The 24964-nt window shown below is 41.6% G+C and overlaps 1 protein-coding gene across 9 annotated transcripts in view; it reads right to left on the bottom strand.

Annotated features, from left to right (window-relative positions):
- Positions 1-24964, bottom strand: part of znf532 (zinc finger protein 532) — a 226786-nt gene that overhangs the window by 136394 nt on the left and 65428 nt on the right. For 2 of the 9 annotated variants that reach the window (XM_072573610.1, XM_072573538.1), the window contains exon 1: positions 12182-12313. The exons of 2 other annotated variants lie outside the window; for them this stretch is intronic. The gene's annotated coding sequence lies outside the window, so the exon portion shown is untranslated. Of the gene's footprint in view, positions 1-11036; positions 11103-12181; positions 12314-12506; positions 12779-13396; positions 13518-24964 lie in introns of those variants that run through there. 5 more of the 9 variants (XM_072573584.1, XM_072573546.1, XM_072573566.1 and 2 more) reach the window with 5 other exon arrangements.

Genomic DNA, 24964 nt, shown 5'->3' on the forward strand with positions numbered 1-24964 from the left:
ATATCAGGGCATGATCACCCACCCCTGTTTTCTGAATATGGACCTTATGACCAGTGGAAGCATTAAGCAATAATATAGACCAGCATTATTCCTGTACCAAAGAAGAAACAAAGGAATGGCTTTGGCTCTTGCCTTACCATTCTAAGCCAAGATAGGACAGAAAACTTTAAATCAGGATTGGACACCAATGATATAACTGATCAGAATGAAGGCTTGAACAAATTAATTTGCACAGATTAAACTTACCGAAAAGATGATTTACTAATTGCTTATGAGGTATGTCCATATTTTGAAAATTCAGAAAGAGTTAAATAAAAGCATGGAGAGTACAAAATGGAATGGAGTAGATTATTTGCAAGATTGCAGAAATTCTACAGTATTTGGAATATCCCCAATCTGTGCTGGCATTCAAGTTATTCGACTGTGCCAAAGTATCAGGCTTAGACAGACTTTTAGTTTTGATGGGAATTAAATTTACAAAATAAATACTCAATGATTGAACAAATGTTGGAGGCGCTGGAAGAGGTAAAAAAACCTCTTGGAAACATTCCTTTGCAGCAGTGTTCATGGTGCAAATGGGTCAATCGATCGTATGACAGAAAATGTTAACGGACTGGTGAGACCACCTGGAAAAAGGACATCAATGAAACCATGAATGAAGAACTTTAACTAAGAGAAACAAGGACAGGAATTGTTTTCATATCTGTATTCCAGTAATGTGGTGTGAGTGACTACAATTGGCATTAAGGCTGCATTTGAGCAAATGTATCCTCAAGGAGCCCAGCAAAACTGGAGTAATTGGGAGTCAGAGGAAAACTCTCTGCTGATCAGAGGCATACCTGGCATATAGGAAGATAGCTGTAGTTTTTGGAGGTCAGTAATCTTAACTCCAGGACATCTATCCCGAAATTCCTCAGGATAGTGTACTAGGCCAAACCATCTTCAGTTGCTTCATCAATGACCTTCCCTCCATCATAATGTCAAAAGTGAGGATGTTCACTGATGATTGCACAATGCTCAGCACTATTCGCAATTCCATGAAGAGGAACAGAAAGTGCCCATTAATTAAGTTCCTCATTCAATGAGATCATGGCTAATCTGATCATCTACAACTCTGCTCTCTTACCTTATCCCCATAACCCGTGGTCGTTTAATGATTAGAAATCTATCTCAGCCTTGAATATACTTAACAACTCAGTGGTAAAGAATTCCACAGATTCACTGCCCTCAGAAAAAAAACCCTCTTCCTTCCTCTGACATTATGCCCTCTGTTGCTAGATTATTTCATAAAAGGATGCAATCTCACTGCATCTACCCTGTCACACTCCCCAAGAATAAAGAACAAAGAACAGTAAGGCACAGGAAAAGGGTCGTCAGCCCATCTGTTCTTGCACGCTTCAATAACGTCTCTATCTATTCATCTAAACTCCAATGTGTACAAGTCCATCCTATTCAACTCTCCTCATAAGACAGTTCTCCTTAGTAGCCACACACGCAGATGACAAGCAACATGAATTCGACTGGGACAACACTACTATTATAGGACAAGCCAAACAGAACAGCCAGGGAATTCCTAGAGGCATGGCACTCATCCACAGATTCAATCAATCAGCACATCGACCTGGACCCAATATACCGACCACTGCAACAGACAGCTGGAACTGACAACCGGAAGCGGCAGATTCAAACCACTACAAATGCCGGAAGCGCTTCACAGGAGGCTCCCAAGCACTGAGGATGTCACCTAGACAGGGGACGAAATGTCTGCAAGACAAATTCCCAGCTCGGCGAACTGAACCACAACATGAATGTTAGTTTTTATGTGATTCATGTATAAGGACCACCAAATCCCTCTGTGGTGTAGCTGTCTGTAATCTTTCACCATTTAAATAATACTCATCTCCTCTATTCTTCCTGCCAAAGTGCATAACCTCACATTTTTCCCCATGATATTTCACTTGCCAAGTTTTTAACCATTTGCTTAAACTGGTATGTGTCCCTCTGCAAACATTTGTTTCATTCTCTGAACTTGCATTCCTGCATATTTGTGTGTCAACTTGGCTATAGTATATTCATTTCTCTTATCCAAGTCACTAATATTTTGTAAACAACATGTTCTCTAAGCTGCTGTCAGAATCCATACATGGTGATCAATGTGCCAATGCCATTTGCAGCTTCTGGCTCTGAATGTTGCCACCGTGCATGAATCTTATAGGTCCATGCAAAAGAATGCTGATTGTGATCCATTCTGGCCCTAGTGCTGTTCCTCTGTGACACTCCACTAATTACAAGCTACTATCCTGAAAATGCTCCCCTTGTCCCAACTCTCTATCTGCTAATAGTTAGCCAATCCTCTATCCATGATAATATCCTACCCCAACACTGCGGACTCTTATCTTATTAAGTAGCCTAACTTATAAAAAGACTTCTGAAAATCCAAATACATTACATCTACTGTTGCTCCTTTAAAACTGTCTTCCTTGTTATCTTTTCAACAAATTCTAACAATAATTATATAATTTAAAGTAATTCCAATACAATACTATATCAATAATAAGGCACTATGGGATAGCATGCATGAATGAAAATAGTGAGGATTACATTAGATTCCCTACAGTGTGGAACAGGCCCTTCAGCCCAAACAGTACACATCGACCCTCTGAAGAGTAACCCACACAGGCCAATTTCCCTCTGACTAATGCACCTAACACTATGGGCAATTTAGCATGGCCAATTCACCTGACCAGCACATCTTTGGATTGTGGGAGGAAACTGGAGCACCTGGAGGAAACCCACGCAGACATGGGGAGAATGTGCAAACTCCACACAGATAGTTGCCTGAGGCTGGAGTTGAACTGGGACCCTGGTGCTATGAGCCACCGTGCCGCCCATATTGGGTAAACCTGATGTGCAACATGTTTGTGGAATCATTCTCTCTGCTAAGCACTTTCAAGCTTTTACTGTTAATTGCCTTGGCATCTTGATGACTTGTGGCTCACGTGCAGATTGATATTATAGTTTTAAAACAGATGCTGGAGAATTGAAAATCTCAAAATTGATGTGGATAAATAGCAACAGTCAGCTACCTTATTGATTTGTGAAGAAAGTAGCACAGTCTAAGCTTCATTAGAAAAACTTGAAAAACAACATCAGTAACTAATTCCTACCTCCTGCTCAAAAAAGCAGGAAAATAACATGCTGTCATTCTTCACAATCTCTTGTCTTTTTTTGTTTGGTTTCCATTAATATTGTATATATTAATTTCCTATAATTAGCCATAGTTCTAAATTCCAGCATGTTACCTAAAGATGGCATATTGTCACAGCAACTTGGATTTACTGAGTAAACTATAAGATGCTATCACAATAGTTTCATAAAAAGTATAATGTGAACTTTCAGTCAATCCTTTTATATTTTAAAACTAAAACTAAAGACAAATGGAATATTCTGTGAAAACATAAATCAATAACACTTATTAATCTCTATGACTCTAAGTATCAGCATTAGACTGAGTGGGTCAATCAAAAAATAAAGTCACCGACTGATTCAAACCCTCCAGCTGTTAAACTGCCAACACAGGATGTGGAATCAACATGAATACCACACCCTTATTTGATGAAGAACTTTGAACATGTCTCTTCAAGTGAGTTTTTACATATTTCTTGCTTCGTTTTAAAATCAGCAAGCTGTTTTGCAAGCAGTTCCACCAGAAAACAATCAAACCAATAATTCAGTGATCAAAAAGTCACATGTGAGCCACAAGTCATCAAGATGCCAAGGCAATTAACAGTAATAGCTTGAAAGCGCTTAGCAGAGAGAATGATTCCACAAACATGTTGCACATCAGGTTTATCCAATAATTACCTCATTGAAATTGAACTGCAGGAATTCTCACAACCTATTGACAATTCTTCATTTTACAAGACTCTCATTTCAATTTTAACCCACTAAAACCGTCCAAGAAACAACAGACCTGCTACTGAGAGACTGAAGACCATAAACCAAAAGTAAAAACAAGAAACGCAGATTAGTTACCTTTACCTGGAATCAATGCATGTATGTGCATGCATGTATGCATGCGTGCCTGTCTGAGATAGATTGAGTCAGTAATGTTGCAAGGTTTTTGGGATGAGTGAGTGAGAATAAATGGCCTATTTTAATTCTAATTCACAAAAGCTTGATGCTAGAATTATTTAATCGAGATACGCTGTTCAAGGGTAAGAAAACACACATTTTTATTTCCAAACCATGTCGATCGTGGGGAGTAAAGACTACACATAAACTTTGTCCGAAACATGAGCATCAAATATTTTCACCAGTCAATGGAAGGGTACAAATTTTAAAAATCACTTAAAAGAACTCAAGAAACCATTAATATATTGGTAAAAGGCAAAATTCTCCACTTTAACTGTTTGCTGAGAAAAAGTCAACAAATTACTTCCATAAAGAAATTAGATAGTTGCTTGAAAATGAGAAGTGTTTAATAACTATCCAGCAATTGAATGGAAGGGCAGGATCACTCCTTTTTCCTTATTCTTTCTTGGTATGTGGGTGTCAATGACAAGGTGAAGATTTGTTGTACATCACTAATTGCCCTTCATCTGAGTTGCTTGCAAGAGACAATCACATTGCCACAGTTCACATGTAGGCCAGATAGGTAAGGAGAACAGACTTTCTGCCTTAACAGAGATTAGTGAATGAGACAGGCTTTGAAGACAATTGAACGTAGCTTTATGGTTACCATTACAGAAACTAGCTTTATATTTCCGATGTATTAATTAAAATTCGGCTGGCTACGATAATGGTATCTGAACCCACCTTTTCTGATCATCAACAGAGACCCCTACCAGTTCAGTGATTTACCATTAAGCCACTGCACCCATTAGTGAGCATGTAAAAGAAAACTCAGTTGTAGACTCGATGCATTGAATATCCCATTTCTATAATTCTATCATTATTAATGACATTTTAGATCCCTACACATTTGTGACACTTCAACATCATAACTGCATCTAAGCAGCCTGCTCATACACAGATTCATTTATGGAAGCAAAGTAGCAGGGAGGCATTGATGTCAACTTAAATTAAAGAAAAGCTTTGACCCACTTCATGAACAGTTAAAAAGAAAGTACCTCAGCTGAGTTGGCTCGGCTAGCTCTATTTGTCTATCTCTCTCCTCACAAAACATAGCTTAACAAAGAGATGCTGCTAACTTCACAGGCTCTACTCATTCTCAAAGTCATGAAGGCATTCCCAGAGTTGCACCTTGAACACAGCACTGAAGTTCAAAAAGGATGCCCATTGTATTCTTTCAAAATAACTCATTTTTATATCAACACATGTCAAGGGGTTGCAGAAAATCACCCATAGTTCTAGTCAACGTCAGCTGCCTCCCAAGACTTGTCTTGAATGTCTGAGCCACCACTGATGTTTACTGAGGCCAAACAAGACTTCTTCTCTCGCCTACATTCTCCTTTGTACTTTTAAATATCTGACCATCTTCAAACCTAACAATCTCCACCAGTGTCACATGACTAGCTCCACTGAAGCAGCACCAGGATATCATGGCTTAGTTCTCAGCAGGTTCTCCCCATTAGGGACAGGAATCTCTCAACCAGCCTACCAGGGTGAGCCCTGTGTAAGGGTTGGAGAGTAGTGAGGAGACAGAAGCATTGCCTGCCTAACAATTCTACTCAAATTGGAAGAAACCCTGCGACACCATCAATGAAATAAAAGCAGCATACTGCTAAAGACGTAAAGTAAAAACAGAAAGGCCTGCAAAAATTCAGCAAGTCTGGCAGCATTTGCGAAAAGAGAAATGGAATTGAGATGCTAATCAAGTCCGATATGACTCTTCTTCTGATTTGAATGGGGAGGGTGGAAAATTTTGGCTTTGATGCTGTTCACAAAGGAGCATTGGGACAGATGGTGAGGGTGCCCAGAGCAAAAGGCAAAAGGAGTGTTAATGGTAGGTATTAATAGCAGGGTGTTAATAGGTCAGTTCTGCTCAGAGCAAACCAAAGAAAAGACGACAGTGGGGGAGGAGAGGTTAATCAAAATGGAGTACAGCATTTACAGTCTAAAGTTGTTGACCGCAGTGTTGAGTCCAGAAAACTGCAAATTGCTCTAAGTGAAAAATGAGGTGTTCCTCCAGCTTGTGTTGGAACACTGTAGCAGGGCTAGGACAGAGATATTAACATTAAAGGAAGATGGTGCATTACGATGGAAAGTGACTGAGAGATTGGAACTATTCTTACAGACAGAGCAGAACTATTCCCCAAAGTGCTCAGTGGTTAACACTGTTGCCTCACAGTGCCAGGGCTCTGGGTTCAACTCCTGCCTTGGGCGACTGTCTGTGCGAAGTTTGCGCATTCTCCCCATGCCTGCATGGGTTTCCTCCCACGATCCAAAGAGGAGAAGGTTAGGTGAACTGGCCATGCTAAATTGACCATAGTGTTCAGGGATGTGTAGTTTAGGTGCATTAATCTGGGGTAAATGATTAGTAGGGGAATGGGTCTGGGTGGGTTACTCTTCGGAGGGTTGGTGTGGACTGGTTGGGCCAAAGGGCCTGTTTCCACGCTGTAGGGATTCTATGGTCTCACCAATGTACAGGAGTCTGCATTGCAAACAATGCATACATCGGACTAGATTGAAAGAAGTACAAGAAAACAATTGCTTCACCTGGAAGATACGTTTGGAGCCTGGGGCAGTAAGGAGGGAAGAAGCAAAAATGTTACATTTTTCATAACTGTATGGAGAGGTCCCATTGTTGGGTGGAATGAAGGGGTGCTAAGAGTGACAGAGGAATAGACCACGATGTAACAGAAAGAAAGATCTATGTGCAATGCTGACAAGGAAAGAGAGGGGAAGCAAAGACTTGGTTGATTGTGGCATCCTGCTGAAGATTAGATTAAATTCCCTACAGTGTGGAAACAGGCCCTTTGGCTCAACCAGTTCACACCGACCCTCCGAAGAGTAACCCACCCAGACCCATTTCACTCTAACCAATGCACCTAACGCTATGGGCAATTTAGCATGACCAGTTCTCCTGACCTGCACCCAGAGGAAACCCATGCAGACATGGGAGAATGTGCAAACTCCACACAGACAGTCACCCGAGGCTGGAATCGAACCTGGGACCCTGGTGCTGTGAGACAGCAGTGCTAACCACTGAGCCACCGCACTGCCCACGGTGGGGACAAAAAGGCAGAGGACTATCAGTGAATCAAATAAACACATCTGTTAATATTACATTCTCAACATAAAAAAGGTCTTACCATGTGTTATGGGCATAGTTGTAACAAAACACTGAGCCAGGCAAGGAGATTTTAAGGTAGATTGTATGGAGAGTCTTAAAGGAGGGAAGTGAGGTAGAGCAACAGAGACGTGAGGGGAGTTCAGGACCTGTGTAACCTGAAGGCATGGCCATGAATGGTGGAAATTCAAGAGGCCAAATTGAGAGCAGCACAGACAACATGGAGGGCTGGGGGATGATAAACAGATAAGGAAAGGTGAGGGCATGAAAGAATGTGTAAATGAGGATGAGAAATGTAAAATCAAGATGGTGACCTGGAGCCAATGACATTCAGCTAGAGCAGGGATGGGAGGGGAATAAGAGTTGATGTGAGCTCCGATACAAACAAGAGAGTTTTGTATCACCTCAAGTGTACAGAGGATAGAATGCAGGAGACCAGTCAGGCATGTGGTGAAATAAAAGCACTAACCATTCTACAGGGTATGGAAGAACATTGGCACATCAATCAATACTTTGCTGAAGATAACTAAGAATACAAATCAATAGTAGATATATTAATCCCATTTTTGAGAAGCTGAAATCGAACTGTGCCAATCCCATTTTAAATTTATGAGGATGGCACAATTAGGATTTACATGGATGTACTGTGTAACACTGAAAAGGGGCTATCCAAGAGTCAGGTCAATCTGGAAAATATTACCACTGTATCACTTTACATTCTTACTTGGGAACTTTGTTTGAATTTCCACTTTTGGGACCCTTCAAGTGCAGCGTATGTAAGAGATTGGTCAGCCTATACTCTTCAGGATTAAAGCAGACAGAAATTGTCAGTTTGAAAATTGTGGTGCTGGAAAAGTACAGCAGGTCAGGAAGCATCCAAGGAGCGGGAGAATCAACATTTCAAGCATTATGCCTGATTCTCCTGCCCCTCAGATGCTGCCTAACCTGTTGTGCTTTTCCAGTGCCATATTTTCGACTCTGATCTCCAGCATCTGCAGTCCTCACTCTCTGCTCGAAATTGTAGGTTTGTCCAGCAACTGCCTAGTAAGCACACACCCCAGGATAGCAGTGAAAAGCAATAGGATCAGTCAGCTCAGTTGGCTGGACAGATGGTTTGTCTTGCGCAATGATGCCTACAACACATCCAGCACCCAGCCGAGGTCACCATGAATACCCTGCCTCCTCAACTTTGCCTCTTTCCAATCCTTAGCTTAAACGCACACCACTATGGGAAGCAATTGACCTTGTCGTATCATTGTTAGACAGTTAATCCAGGGAGCCAGATAAGGTTTGAATCCTGCCAGGGCAGATGGTGAAATTTGAATTCAATTTTAAAATCTGGAATTAAGAGTCTAATAATGTCCATGAAACCATTGTCAATGGTCAAAAAACCTATTCAAAATGTTAACTCTGATGTCTCTCCACCGGCGCTGCCAGACTTACTAAATTTTTCCAGCAATTTCTGTTTATGCGGGTGCCTCAAATTTTAACTCTGCCATCCCAACTAGAACGTGTTGAAAAAGTCATTCAATATTACCCATTATTTGACTGTGGGCAAAAATCAGAGACACTGGGTCTGTTCTCTATCAACACTGAAACTTATCAAGAGATTTAATAGTGTGTTCAAAATTAAGAAAGGTTTTGATAACGTGGATAAGTTGAAATTGTTTTAACTGAAAGGAGATTCAATGACCGTATGACCACTGGTTTAGGATACTGGCAGAAGCAGTGCACTAGAGGATTGAGGAAGAGATTTGTTACAATCCAGAATGCACTCTTCAGAATGGGTGATGGAAGCAGATTTAATAGTAATGTTGAAACGGAAATTGGATTAATAGTTGACAAGGAAAAAAAAGCAGGACAATGGACTGAGTCTGAGGTACTGGAATGACAAAAGCAAAATATGTTTACTGAAAATTTGATTGGCTGGCAGCTCTGAAACCTTTGCACCTTAATCACACAAAGGGCATTGCTGGCCTGTCGAGTGTCCGACTGGCACTTCATTGCAAATCTTCCCTCACTCAGAGAGATGGCAAGGGCCTCTGGCTGACTCTTCAGGAGTGGGTGAGACCCCCATCGCCTCCACTGAATCAAGCTGAACATTTCAGGTCTATGACCCTTCCTCTGGAGTCTGGGCCTAATCGGACAACCGTTTCAAAGGGCCAATACAATCATCAGTATGGCTTCCTCTGTGCTGTATCCTTTGTGGTAAGGTGCTTCATAAGAACCTAAATCAGAAATTAAAATCAAACACCAGTAATCATACTTGCTTTACAACTCAGAGGCTGCAAGTCCAAAATTCCACAATGGGAAGTTGTGAAACTACATTTGCACCAGATAAAATGGCAATAAAAACTTTGAAAGCATTGCCTTTGAAACCCCTGGTTCACCAATTTTCTACAGGAGAGAAAATTTGCCACCCTTTAATTGCCCTGGCCTACACATGACTCAAGTCACACACAATGTGACTCTTAAGACTCAAGGAATGAGCAATAAATGCCACTGTAGCCCACATTCCAAGAACAGACATGTTGCAATCTCTGTAATGGCATCCAGGGTATAATTATCAATAAAATACAACCATCTCAGCACCTTATCTATTTACAGCTGATTTCACAAAATTGAAGCATGTGCCAATCAGAAACCACCTGGGACATACCACATATCAATGCTGAGAAATGATTTTCAGCCTTGATCAATTTAACACTTTGTAGTAGTTTGGGAGGGATTAACTGTGAAAATACTAACTTCATTTAACATTGTATGCTGTTCAATCAGGAGATCTTTGATGCTCCTATAAAACCCTTTCTGTCACTGTCTCCAATTTCATTCCCTTTAGTTGAAAAGCAACAGACTTGAATCCATTACCAAACCAGAATTCAAACTGAAAAGGTGAAGCCTCCAATGGAGGTACAGAATGTTCAAGAGGATTTCAGGAACACAGAGTTCCCAGAAGATTGTAGGACGGGACAAGGCCAAGGAAGCATTTTAAATCAAAGGGTGAAGAAAACAATTGTATTTCAGCATGCATGGTGGTGATCTGGGAACAGGCCTCAGGCAATCTAGGTGACACCGGAGTTCTGGGGGACAAATTCAAACTCGTGTCAGATACAAGCTGTGAAGCCAAACAGAAAAGCATTGAAATTGTCAAGCTTGGAGGAAACAGCAGCATGGGTGAAACCAGATGCAATCACTGATGACCAACTGTTCTCTAGCCGAGGGGCTTAAATCCGTTTTAGCACTGTCAGCAACAGCCCCAGCTAAGATTCCTGCGGCTGCACAAGCCATATATCAAACTTAAGAAATCCCAGTGGCATGGCTCAGTCAACTACAGTATGTAACAACTGATATTTGTTTGAGAAAATATGTGAGGTGACATCCCCTTTTGAACAATGTCATTCTGTAACCAAAAGCAGAACCTTGAGTGGATGATGTGATGACACTATTTCCTTTCCCCCTGTGAAGCAGGCATACACCAGAGTTCATCTGCAAGGAACCGTGCTATACGGTCAATGTTATGCCAATGTAAAATTATTTGTAAAAATTCTACTTAAGTTTTGACAAAACATGTTCCAAATGCTCCAAAACATTACAGTATGCACCAGCCCTGGGGCCTCGGCTGTTGGTACTTTGATGAGTGTGCTGACACCAGCAAGCTAGAGATCCTGACACCCTTCCAAGGAAAAAAACTCCATTATTGAAAACATTGGACAGACTGGGAGAGCAGACAGAGAATATTTAAGAGAACAAAGTAATCTGTTTAACCATCACTGTTACTTACCCTGAACTAGGCCACCACCACTGAGGCATATCCAAACACTGTCGTCATTTTCTGATTTCCAGGATTCTTCAAAATGAGGTGAAAAAACCGTTCAAAATTTTGATAGCTACTTCGGTCTCATTTTTCTTAATGAGAGTAACAATGTTTTTAATACAATTAAAGCCTTGTCAGGAGTACTGGCAGCAAGAGTTCAATATTGTAATCCAGAAAGGAAGGAAGGGGAGAAAAAAAACATTGGGCGACAGGCCTGAATGCTTCACCTCAGAAAAGTGATCCAATTTGTTAGCACAAATGCTTGAATCAACCACTTTTAATGTGTGCGTGTTCTCTAGATTATTTTCCACTCAGGTTTGCTGATTTGAAAAAAAAACTGGTGGCCGTAACTGAGAAATTTCTCGAGAGGATTGCATGAAAACAAAGAACATTTCCTCCTTTTTAAAGCTTTAGAGGGACCAGCGTCTGTAAGGCTTTTAAAGGGAGGTGTCAATCAGTAGCCCCAGAAGGCTTTGTGCTGATACTCAAGTTTCAAAAACAGATACATACATCTCTTTCTTTAAAAAAAACACACATCAGTTGGCCAAAATAAGCAAATTATCAAGAATATTTTTAATATTTTACATATAATTGATAAATTCAACTGGTTAAATTCATGACCATAATTCTCCTGGCATGGTGACTTGCTAAATGTAGGACACCGTTCATGTAATCTGCTGTGTGATAGTACAAGACTGTGGTTTCTTTGCCCCAGAGTTAAAGATTTCTTCACCACTGTATTAGGAAGTACATACACTTTAACTGAAAAAGCAGCACCAAAAAAAACCCTCCATCTTCTCTGCTAGCAAGCCAGCTAAGCGTGTCTTTCCTGCCACCAATGTTATGCACAAAAAGCCCAGCTTGCAGTATTTTAATTTGCATAGTAACAGAAATTTGGTCTTAGATTTAAATATACACTGCTGATCCATATACACTTCATCTCTTAGAAAGTAACAGATTACCCCCATCCACCATTTTTTTTTGTAACAGGGAGCACACAAACCCTTCTTCATGCTTGAATCCTTTACCTCAAGACAGTGAAACAAATTTTCTTCTTCAAAGATACCACAAACATACCCATTTATAAAGCATTTAGCATACTATCCACATACCAGAATAATATGTCTAGGGTGCAATCATGCTGTTTTAGATGGTACCTTTCTGCAAGCTTCTTGTATTGCTGCCATGAAGAAGGAAGCAATGTAGCTCAGTGGCTGCATTGTTCATGAGCTGATCTGCTTCAAACCAGTTCTAGCCGGTTCCAGCCACCCCACATACAGCCATGGAAACCTGTACTGCAGCACATATTGCCCAGTATTTCCCTTTGCTTATGCCACATTATTGCAATGTTTTTACCCAAAAAATACATTTAAACTGTCCTTTTGGAACACCGCGCCTGCAGAATCATACCTAAATAAAGCTCGACAGTTCCCCTACCTTTATTTTTGCCAGCATGTTGCTGTGATCTCTGGGAAAGTCAATTGTAATAAAGGTTTGTGATAGTACAGTATGAAATGGCTGCGGTGTCCTAACAGAAATAAAATCACTGAGAAACTGTGAAGCTAAAATTATCTGCTCATATTTCTGAACATTCACCGACAGTGCAGCCAACAGGATTAGATTTTACTAAACAACAGAAAAAAAAATTAGAAGGTGCCACAAAATCTGCTTTCTTTCTCTGAAAAGCTGCCAGGTCCATATGCTCACTGTTAAACTAGTAAATCAAACTCCTTTACTACTTTTAGCCAGGAAGAGTCACAGTGATTTTTATTGGGATTTATGGGATCTGACGTGCCACAGCACAGGGAATGCAGATCAGAAAATACCAGTCGTTTCTGCTGTTTTTAACCACACCCTTTAGCAAGAAGCCATTTTAGAAACAAATGTGTAATCTGCTAATTGTCTCGTCCTCTTTCTTCAGGGGCCTGTCCTTCATTTTTAGCAGTTCAGACTCCCAGCAGTCAGTAATCATTGGAGCATGGGATAATTTTTAATTTTGTTTTTAAACATTGCTCGTTTACCTTGAATCACTGTAGAAAAGCTATTACAAACCTTTTGCATGAATGCAGCAGATTTTCAATTCAAACAGATGATTTTACACAAAAGTTTCACTGACAAGACAGTGGAAGACCACAAAGTCCTGTGCAAGGGATAAAGCAGGTTTCAGTACGAGCTTGGCTAAAGCATAAGAAAGAATGGGAAGGGGGGAGGGGTGTTATCACTGCAGACAGCTTCCCAGTTTGGGCCACTGCAAATTAACTGTTTGATGTTCAATGTCTCAAACACAGTATTTTAGCAACAAAAAACAACTTGCAGTTCTACAGCACCTTCATTTCTTGCAAACGTGACAGCCTGGCGATACAAACTGTTGAATATTTTTCTCCCAACCAGAACATCTCGAGCTAAAGCAAGGCAGCCCCGGTATGCAATGGAAATGGATGGGCCACACTAGTAAAAGAACAAGACACTGGTGTCAGCTTCATGGAGTCTGCCTAATTGAAAGTCCCCTCCTGCCACATTGTGTTCGCACCTCCCATCAGCTGATCAAACACTGGCAATGGTTCTCTCTAACCCTTGCTCAAAATATCTAGATTCATCTGGATATAGGGCCTGTGTTCATAAAGGCTGCAAGGAGTGTTTTTATTTAAAAACCATCTTCACTTACTCTTTCTTGTAAGTGAATTATTGCACTGGACTTTAAGTGAGTGCCGATTATTTCAGTAAAATAAGAAAAGCCAACTTCTGTCAATCCAACAGAAGCCCTTGTCCAAACTACATTAAGGTACAGTAATTTTCAAAAAGATTAAATATTGTGCAACACTGATAACCATATTACTATTGCCATTAGTACCAAATTCATAACAGTCATGGTATGGTGCATGTTATAATTATACGCCCTATTATCTTATACCTTTTCCTGAATGATACAGTAATTTGTATTAATGCAACTTTGTTTCATAACCCCAAAATGTACAGTACAAGATAGTTTTAAAAGATAACATCAAAAGCTATATTAACTCACATCCATCACATAGCATTTTAGGGAAATGTGACCCCCTGAATCAGAAACAAAAGCTCGCAAATCTCTCCTACTTGTAGCCCATTATTTTACGCTGCATCGCTGTATCTTACAAAGACAGTGGCAGAAGGAACTCAAGTGGATTGAGAAACTTAAAGAAGATCATTCCAGTAAGGGATATTATGTCACCATGGCTATCAGCTAGAAAGTATGTGACAAGTGCCTCTGAATGTACAAGCATCTGAAATATATGTGACCCCATTTAATTAGAACAAGTGTCAAAGTTCTGGTAGCACAAGCTTAAAGCCAGCATAAGCAGACATTAAAACCAGTAACACTTGCAAAAATGTCCACAAATGAAACAGCATGCTTAACTAAAGAAGAATTGCAATACCAGAAAAACTGCTACATATTTTCTGAACAGGTTTACCAGTCCCAAGTGGAATTCTCAGGAGAGACCATGATACAATCTACTGAAACCCTACTAGTCATTATGCAAAAATACTAGTCAGGAAGTTAAAAGTACAGTGGGTGAATGCACCTGTGGCACTGAGTTACAAACAATCAAGAGATTCTTCAGTTTATCCCTGACTTGTGCTGAACTAGGCAATCTTACCTGGGGCAATAGAAAGTTGCTCTAATTAGGTTAACTGACAGACAGAGGCCTCACATCTGCAGAAGGACATAAATGAACCTGGCCAGGGCACTATTTAAAACAGATCAAGTAGTTCCTTCTGGTAAGCTGCCTAATTTATATTTCTCAGCCAGCATTTCAAACAAATAACCAATAAATTTACCTCACTGCTGTTTGTGGGAGCTTGCTGTGCAACCCTTGACTCGTTTCCCATATTATAACAATTACTATACTTCAAAAAATGCTTCATTGTTTGTATCCCAGAGGGTTTGGATGCTCAATCATCAAGTTTGCTCAAGGCAGAAATCACTGGATTTTTGCAAACAAAGGGATTACAAGAGTACGGAAAGTAGAGTTGTAGTGAAGTCATTAGATGTCAGGGTAGGCTTGAAGGGCTCTGTGACCTACTCCATTGACCTCATTATGATCTAAAGGCACTTTGATAAATTCTGAGGGTTTGAAAAGCACCATATGAATGCAAGTATTCCCTTTCTTTCAATATCTCAATACATTAAGGATCCAACCTATGCTGACATGAGGTGGATCACATGTCAGGAAAGGGTTACAGCAATTGAATAGGCTGCTGTTGTTACTGACTAGGGTTAAAACAATGTCGTTTACAGGAACTAAAAGGTGCAAGAGGCCCAATAGTGAGCTGCTCACCAACATCAGTAAACAGGCGGAAATTAGATTAGATTACTTACAGTGTGGAAACAGGCCCTTCAGACCAATAAGTTCACACCCACCCTCCGACGAGCAACCCATCCAGATCCATTCCCCTACATTTACCCCTTCACCTAACACTATGGGCAATTTAGCATGGCCAATTCACCTAACCTGCACATCTTTGGACTGTGGGAGGAAACCGGAGCACCCAGAGACACGAGGAGAATGTGCAAACACCACACAGACAGTTGCCCGAGGCGGGAATTGAAGGCAGCAATGTGAGGCAGCAATGCTAACCACCCTGCCACCGTGCAGCCCATAAATGTATGCCAGTAACTCATTGAACATTACACTTTGGATGTTCCTGCTCTGACAAAGAGCTGACGGGATCAGGCGAGCTTTAGAAATGGCAGGCAGCTCCTTGATCTGCGAGTCCCAATGCCATTTCTGCTGTCAGCAAATTTCATTGGCTTGGGAAAGAGGCAGTGGAAGTGTGCATTTCCAAATCTCCACTATTCTGTTAGAGAATATTGAGATTTGGATGTTGACATGGATCATACCAGAACAGAGGTGATAAATCGTAGTTTGGAGGGAACCAAATGAAAAGTTGGTCCAAAACATGTTTCCGATTTAACTTGTCATTATGAAGTGCTATATAGAGTCATAGAGTGTCATAGAGATGTACAGCATGGGAACAGACCCTTCGGTCCAACCCATCCATGCCGACCAGATATCCCAACCCAATCTAGTCCCACCGGCCCATATTCCTACAAAGCCTTCCTATTCATATACCCATCCAAATGCCTCTTAAATGTTGAAATTGTACCAGCCTCCACCACATCCTCTGGCAGCTCATTCCATACACATACCACCCTCTGCATGAAAAAGTTGCCCCTTAGGTCTCTTTCATATCTTTCCCCTCTCACTCTAAACCTATGCCCTCTAGTTCTGGACTCCCCGACCCCAGGGAAAAGACTTTGCCTATTTATCCTATCCATGCCCCTCATAATTTTGTAAACCTCTATAAGGTCATCCCTCAACCTCCAATGCTCCAGGGAAAACAGCCTGTTCAGCCTCTCCCTATAGCTCAGATCCTCCAACCCTGGCAACATCCTTGTAAATCTTTTCTGAACCCTTTCAAGTTTCACAACATCTTTCCGATCGGAAGGAGACCAGAGTTGCATGCAATATTCCAATAGTGGTCTAACCAATGTCCTGTACAGCCGCAACATGACCTCCCAACTCCTGTACTCAATACTCTGACCAATAAAGGAAAGCATACCAAACGCCTTCTTCACTATTCTATCTACCTGCGACTCCACTTTCAAGGAGCTATGACCTGCACTCCAAGGTCTCTTTGTTCAGCAACACTCCCTAGGACCTTACCATTAAGTGTATAAGTCCTGCTAAGATTTGCTTTCCCAAAATGCAGCACCTCGCATTTTATCTGAATTAAACTCCATCTGCCACTTCTCAGCCCATTGACCCATCTGGTCAAGATCCTGTTGTAATCTGAGGTAACCCTTTTCGCTGTCCACTACACCTCCAATTTTGGTGTCATCATATGATAAGTTGTCTTTATTTACTGCAGTAAGCAAAGTTAGTGTTTTAATGGTAAGTGACCAATAAAGTGATGGCGTTGCTAATTTGTTACTTCTGACAACTGATAAGCTATTAAGAGAAAGAACAAATATCGTGGAAGTGTTCAGACATTTAGAGTAGATTATACACTTGGTAAAGTGCTATTCTTGAGTTGCAAATTTTCTAGAGTCTAAACCAGTTTAAAATCTTGAAGTAATTGTGTAAAATGTCCCTTTTTCTTTAAATTTAGCTCCGCCAAATGTTTGACTGGTTCAAATCCTTTGGTAGGTTATTGAAATTTCACTAATCCTTTTAAGTTTATCTCAGTAATTCAGCTGTTTAAACAGCTCTAATCAATTCTTTTCAGATTTTTTTTATACATAGTTGTTCAAGGGAATATCAGTTTGAGTTGCTGCTTTTCAAATTACTAAGACATTCTGCTCAGCAGGGATTGTTTATACAGCTGTCTGAGAAACGTGCTTGTTCATTTTAACATATTTCTGAACGTTGAAACATGTTTTTTTTAAAAAGGTTTATGAACTATTCTTTGTCTATTTTAGATTATAGAATCATTAGCTTTCCAAATACTTATTTTATTCACTGATGGGATATGTGCATCACTGGCTGTGCCTGCATTTATTGCCCATCCCCAGATGCCTGTGAGAAGGTGGTGGTGAGCTTTTCTTCGGACTGCTGCAGTCCATGTTCTGTAGGTATACTCAAAATGGCATTTGGAAGGGAATCCCAGGACTTTCCCCCTATCGATAGCAACATATTTTCATTTCAGGATGGTGAATGAGAGAGACAAACTTGCAGGTAGTGGTGCCCTTGCCCTTCTAGATGGTAGTGGTTGTGGGTTTGAGGTGCTGTCTAAAGGTCATTGGTGAATTTCTGAAGCACATCTTGTAGATGGTACACACTGCTGTTACTGAGCATTGGTGGTAGAGGAAGTGAATGTTTGTGGATGTTGGTGTCAGTTAAGTGGGCTGCTTTGTCTTGATAATATAAAACTTGCTGAAATTGTACATATCCAGGCGAGTGGGGAGCTTTCCATCACACTCCTGACTTGTGCCTGGTAGATGGTGGACAGGCTTTGGAGATGCTAGCCATGGTGTGCAGGTGCTGGTGTTGGACTAGGATGGACAAAGTTAAAAATTACACAACACCAGGTTACAGTCCAACAGGCTCATTTGGAAGAACTCGCTTTCAGAGTGTTGCTTCTTCATTTTAGGCTTCGGAGAATAAGGAGGTGAGATATTCACTGCAGTATTCCCAGCCTCTGGTCAATTCTTGTAGCTACTGGATTATACGGAAAGTACAGTTCAGTTTCAGAGTAACTCTCCCAGGATGTTGATAGTGAGAGAATCAGTAGTAGTAACACAATTGAATGTCAAGGAACAGTGGTTAGATTATCTCTGACTGGATATAGTTATTGCTTGGCATTTGTATGGTGCAAATGTTACTTGCCACTTATCAGCCCTAGCCTGGATGTTGTCCAGACCTTGCTGTATTTGCTTTAGCATCGAAAGGAATCATGAATGGTGCTGCATATGGATAATCGTGGTTCCTCTGTACTAGAGCAACTGGGCTAGGGATACAGCAGGTTCTGGAGCCCTACACTTTGATACTATTGCTAGAATACTGATAGAACCCATCGTCTTTGCAGTTTTTAATGCCTCCAACCATTTCTTGATGTCACTTTGTGATGCTGGAACTTCTGGAGGCAGCCAAGGTGAATTATCAACTCAAATACTTCTGCAAATCTTTTGCATTGACATACTGGCCTCCTCCATCATTGAGTGTGAGGATATTTGTGGAAGCACCTCCTCCAGTGAATTGGGAATTATCCACCATCATTCATAACTGGATGCGGCACAACTGCACAGCTTAGGTCTGATTGGTTAGTTCTGGGATCACTTAGCTCTACCTATCACTTGCTGCTTATGCTGTTTGGCACACAAGTAGTCCGGGAGAAAGTGAGGACTGCAGATGCTGGAGAGTCAGAATCGAAAAGTGTGGTGCTGGAAAAGCACAGCAGGTCAGGCAGCATCCGAGGAGCAGGAGAGTCAAAGTTTCGGGCATAAGCCCTTCATCGCAAAAAACTCTGCTTGGTAGCTTCACCAGGTTGACACCTCAGTTTCAAATATGCTTGGTGCTGTTCATAACATGCGCTCCTGCACTCTCCATTGAGCCAAGGTGGATCTTCTGGCTTGATAGTATGGTAGAGTGCAGGGAATGCCAGGTCATGTGTTTGCAGAGTGTGCTGAAGTACAATTCTGCTGTTACTGATGACCCACAGCTCCTCACTGACACCCAGTCTTGAGCTAGAACGGTTCAAATTCTGAATTATTTGCCACAGTGAAAGGTATTAGCAAATGAAAGAATAACATTTGTCTCCAATAGGACTGTGTGGTGGTCACTCTGACCAAAGCTGTCGTCAACAGATGCATCTGTGGCGGGAGAACATCAAATATGTTTTTCCCTCTTGTTGATTCTTTTCCCACCATCACCCTAGACTAGTAGCCACTTAGGACCCTATTGGTCAATCTGCTGCCGAGTCACTCATGGTAGTGGGCATTAAAAACCCCAGCCAGAGTATTCTGTACCCTTGCCACCCTCAGTGTTCAACATGGAGGAGTACTGATTCATCAGCACGTGGTAATCAGCAGGAGGTTTCCTTGCCCATACCTTTACTTGTAAGAAATTATGGGTCTGGAGTCAATATGGAGGCCCCCCAGGGTAACTCCCTCCTGACTGTATAGCATTGTCCTGTCAGCACTACTGTCTTACTGTCCAGACAGACCATATACAAGGAGAGTGATGGTGATGTCTGGGACATTGTAAGCTTTGGTTGTAAGCCATGTCAGGCATTAGTCCCCACATGTTAATGAAGAGGACTTTGGAGAGTCGACAGGGTTGTTTTGACTACTGCCATATCCAGTGCCTGGATCAGCGCCAGGTCTTCCATTCAGTTTCATTTATTTTTTTTCAGACTTTGTGGTGATTGTCACAACTGAACGGCTGGCTGAGCCATTTCAGAGGGCACTTAAAAGTCAACCATATCTGGAGTCACATGTTGGCCAAACAAGGTACGGATGGCAGAATTCTTTTCCTGGAAGACATTAGTAGGCCATTGTCTCTCCTGGTAAAGCCATATGATCTATTTTTAAATCTGATTTAGTGGCCGAGTGGATTGTGGGATTAACTGGGTAAAGGGAGGTCAAGTTAAGAGGTCTCACACTAATCTCCAATTGGGTCTGTGCAAGGAGACAGGCACTTAATCTGGCAGCTGCAACACCATTGGCATTGCTACAGTGTAGCCAGCAGCAGGTGAAAATAGGCCACTCCACTTCCACTCGGTAACAATGCCAATAGCCTGAGTAGGAGGGAGTGTCGTGATATTGGAAAATTTCCCCAACCCCAACTCAAATAGAAAATATGGTCCTACTTTTCCTAAACTGCCCTATTTCATGCACTCTCCACTGTACCCTCCGGGAAGAAATTCCAATTCCATTGTACGTTAATTTACATGTCATATGGTTTTGCACAGTCCATAACTAAAACCGAAATGCCCATTGGGTATCACCACAAGTCAAGGTGCTAATAGGTTATTAAGGCAATAGGGCCTTGATTAGTCCTCACTAGTTCCAATGAAGCTAGGTAGCAAACAAATATATTGCTCCCACCTCATATACCAGTTGTAGCAAAGAGCTGGGAATTTCCCGTTGTGCTGGCTTCATCTATTGGGGTATGGGCATGTGGTACAGCCATTCATCTATTCTTAAAGGCAGTCTGGTCTTACAAAGAGAAACTGCACTGACTTACAGGAGGCAGCTGTACACTGTTACTGAAATCATGAACAAGGTAAGTGGAACACCAGGGCAGGGAGAGGGCTCCAGGTTTATTGGTGAAGATGTGATGGAGTTGGACAGAAGTACAGAAGCTTTAGTTTTACAGGGGGCTAGGAAAGCCTCATGGACATGCTCAAAATGTATTGGGAGCAGGAGATCAGGACAGCCCATTCAAGGTATCAGGAGTGAAGGTTCTTACTGCAGCGCCAGGAAAAGACTGCTGAATGTATCTTCACATGATATTGACTGCCTACCATTCCACAGAGCTACTAATGTCTTCCAGGGAAAGAATTCTGCCATCCGTACCTTGTCTGGCCAATATGTGACTCCAGATATGGTTGACTTTTAAGTGCCCTCTGAAATGGCTCAGTGAACTAGACAGCAAACTCACCCTGCAGCACTCCCTGGGGCTTGGGCTCACAACTATATCCAAAGAGTTCACCTCACCCTTACACATATCAATGCTGAGAGCTTCACATCTCCTCATTGTCACCTCCACATGCCTTCAGTTATTCAGTTATAGCAAGTACGTCACCCAAACACAATGTGCAACCTAACCATTGACATTCATCCCTCTCTTGCAGGGCAAGTAGACACAAAAAGAAGCATTGTAAAGATAACAGAGGGAAAAGGGACCTCTCCATCTCCTGAATCTTATAGAGAACACAGTTCTCAATATTACTCAGCTACAAGCCAACAGTACATCCTGTGTCACTGAAATGATTGAGGATAACAGTACAATGGTGAAGAAGGTAAATGGCATGTTGACCTTGACAGCATGAAGATTTGAGTACCATGAGACCACGAGATATAACTATTCAGCCTATTGGGTCTGCTCTGCCATTCAATCATGCATAATATAGTTCCTGACCCCATTGTCCTTCCTCGTCCCTTTGATCCCCTTACTAACCAAGAAACTATCCATCTCTATCTTAAATACTCTCAATGACATGGCCTCCACAGCCCTCTGTAGCAATGAGTTCCATAGATTCATCACGCTCTGGCTGAAGAAATTCCTCTTCATCTCAGTTGTATAGGATCACCTCTTCAAACTGAAGATGTATCCTCGGGTCCTAATCACTCCTACTGGTGGAAAATTCGCCACTTCTACTCCATCCAGGTCTCTCAAGTTTCACTAAGATTATCCTCATCTTTCTAAACTCCATCAACCTCAGCCACTCCTCACAAGTCCTCCATCCCTAGGATCATTCTTGTAAACCTTATACAATGGTCTAAATCTACTCACAATATTCCAAATGTAATCTGACCCGAACCTTGTATGGCCTGAGCAGTACATCCCTGCTTTTGTATTCTAGCCCTTTCAAAATAATGGCAACATTGCCTTTCCCTTCTTAAGTGCCAACTGAACCTGCATGTTAACCTTGAGAGAATCCTAAACTAGGCCTCATAAATCTCTGCACTTTAGACTTACGAAGCTTTTCCCAATTAAGACAATAGCCTACACTTCTATTCTTCCTAACAAAGTGCATAATCTCACACTTCCTCACATTGTACTTTAGCTGCCACTTCTTAGACCACTCTTCTAGTCTGTCCAACTCTTTTTGCAGCCTCTCCCCTTCCTCAAAACTACCTATCCCTCCACCTAACTTTGTGTCAAACTTACCAGTTCCTGTGTACAGTTAACTTATAACATGAATAGCTCTGGTCCCAACATTAATTCCTGCAGAACTTCATCAGTCACTGGCTGCCATTCTGAAAAAGTCCCCTTTATCCCTATTCTCTGCCTTCTGCCAGTCAGCCATCCTCGATCCATATTAGTACCTTGTCCTTAATGCTGTGGCCTCTTATCTTAATTAGCAGCCCCCTGTGTGGCACCTTGTCAGAGGCCTTCTTGAAATCCAAATAGATCAAAATCCAATTGAAATCCAAATCCGCGTATGGAGTCAGCTATTACAAGGGGGCATAGCTTTAAATTAAGGGGGGGTAGATATAGGACTGATGTTAGGGGTAGGTTCTTCACTCAGCGAGTCGTAAGATCATGGAATGCCCTGCCAGTAGCAGTAGTGGACTCTCCCTCTTTATGGGTATTTAAGCGGGCATTGGATAGGTATATGGAGGATAGTGGGTTAGTGTAGGTTAGGTGGGCTTTGATCGGCGCAACATCGAGGGCCGAAGGGCCTGTACTGCGCTGTATTGTTCTATGTTCTATGTTCTATGTCCACTGGCTCTCCTTGGCTAATTTGCTCATTATCTACGCAAAAGAATTTCAACAGATTTGTCAGGCATGAAATCCCCTTGATGAAGTTGTGCTGACTCTGCCCTATTTTATGATATACTTTCAAGCATCTGGAATCTCCTCCTTAATGATGGACTCTAAAATCTTATCAATGACCCAGGTCAGGCGAACTGCCCTGTCTTCTACTTCCCTCTTTAACAGAAGTGTTACATTAGCCATTTTCCTCCCTGACTCCAGTGATTCTCCGACATAACCCCAGGGTATAGTCCAGTCTTCAGTCAGACTTTAAAGCTTGCCCAGCACCTTCTCCTCAGTAATGGCCACAATAATCACCTCTCCCCCTAACTCTCGAAGTTCTGGTGTGCTGCTGCTGTCTTCCATTGTGAAGACTGATGCAAAGTACGTATTCTGTTCCTCTGCCACTTCTTTGTGTCCTATTACTAAATCTCCAGCCTCATCTTCCAGTGGTCCAATGGCCACACTCTCTCTTACCTCTCTATTACCTTTTAAAATCTAAAACATAGTCTTGCAATCTTCTTTCATATTACTAGTTAGCTTACCCTCCTATTTCATCCCCTCCCCACATTACTTTTCTAGTTGCCACCTTCTGTTTTAAAGGCTTCCCAATCTTCACTGCATTGTGTTTTATTTTTTGCTCTTTTGCTGTCCCTGGCTTCCCTCATCAGAGATGATGACCTTGTCTTCCCCTTAGCATGTTTCTTTTTCCTTGGAATGAATTTCTGCTTTGCCTCCCGAATTAACACCAGACATTCTTGCTATTGCTGCTATACTGTCTTGGTTGCTAAGCTCTCCTTACAATCAACTCTAGCCAGCTCCTCCCTCATGTCTATCTAGTCACCTTTACACAATTATAATACCATTGCATACAATCATAGAGTTATATAGCATAAAGACAGACCCTTCAGTCCAATTCATCCATAACGACCCAATACCCTATTTAAATCTAGTCCCATTTGCTAGCATTTGGCCCATATCCCTCTAAACCCTTCCTATTCATATACCCATGCAGATGCCTTAAATGTTGTAATTGAACCAGCCTCCACCACTTCCTCTGGCAGCTCATTCCAAACACGTACCACCCTCTGTGTGAGGCCCTTAGGTCCTTTTTATATCTTTCCCCTCTCACCTATGCCTCTAATTTTGGATTCCCCCACCCTGGGTAAAGACCTTGTCAATATACCCTATTCCTTGCCTCTCATGATTTTATAAACTTCTATAAAGGTCACCCCTCAGCCTCCAATGCTCCAGGAGAAATAGCCCCAGCCTATTCAGCCTGTCCCTATAGCTGAAATCCTCTAGCCCTGACAACATCCTTATAAATCTTTTCTGAGCCCTTTCAAGTTTCACAACATCCTTCTGATAGGAGGGAGATCAGAATTGCACACAATATCCCAAAAGTGGCCGAACCAATGTCCTATACAGCCACAATACTTGACTTCAGCTTCTCCCTTTCTAATTGCAGGTTGAATTTTATGACATTACCCAGGGGTTTCTTCATTTTAAGCTCCCTAATCAAGTCTGCCTCATTATACACCATTAAATCAAGAATTGCCTATTCCCTAGTGGGCTCTACCACTGCTCCAAAAATCCATCTCATAGACATTCTACAAATTCCTTTCCTTGAGATCTGCTACCAAGTTAGCTTTCACAATCCATCTGCATACTGATGTCCTCATGATTATTAGAATGCTGACTTTCTTAGTGCCTTTTCTATCTCCTGACTTTTTGTTTCCACATCCTGACTACTGCTGACGGCTTGTTCACAATTCCCATCAAGGTCTTTTTATCTTCAAATCTACCCACACCGCTTCGACACTTTCTTGTTATTGAAGAAATGTAATTGCTTACTAATCAGGTACCCTTGCCCCCTTTGCCCATCCTTTTGACAGGAGGTGTATCTTTGGATATTTAGTTTTCAGCCCTATT

This window comes from Chiloscyllium punctatum, chromosome 1 (assembly GCF_047496795.1).
Source record: "Chiloscyllium punctatum isolate Juve2018m chromosome 1, sChiPun1.3, whole genome shotgun sequence".
Classification (NCBI taxonomy): domain Eukaryota; kingdom Metazoa; phylum Chordata; class Chondrichthyes; order Orectolobiformes; family Hemiscylliidae; genus Chiloscyllium; species Chiloscyllium punctatum.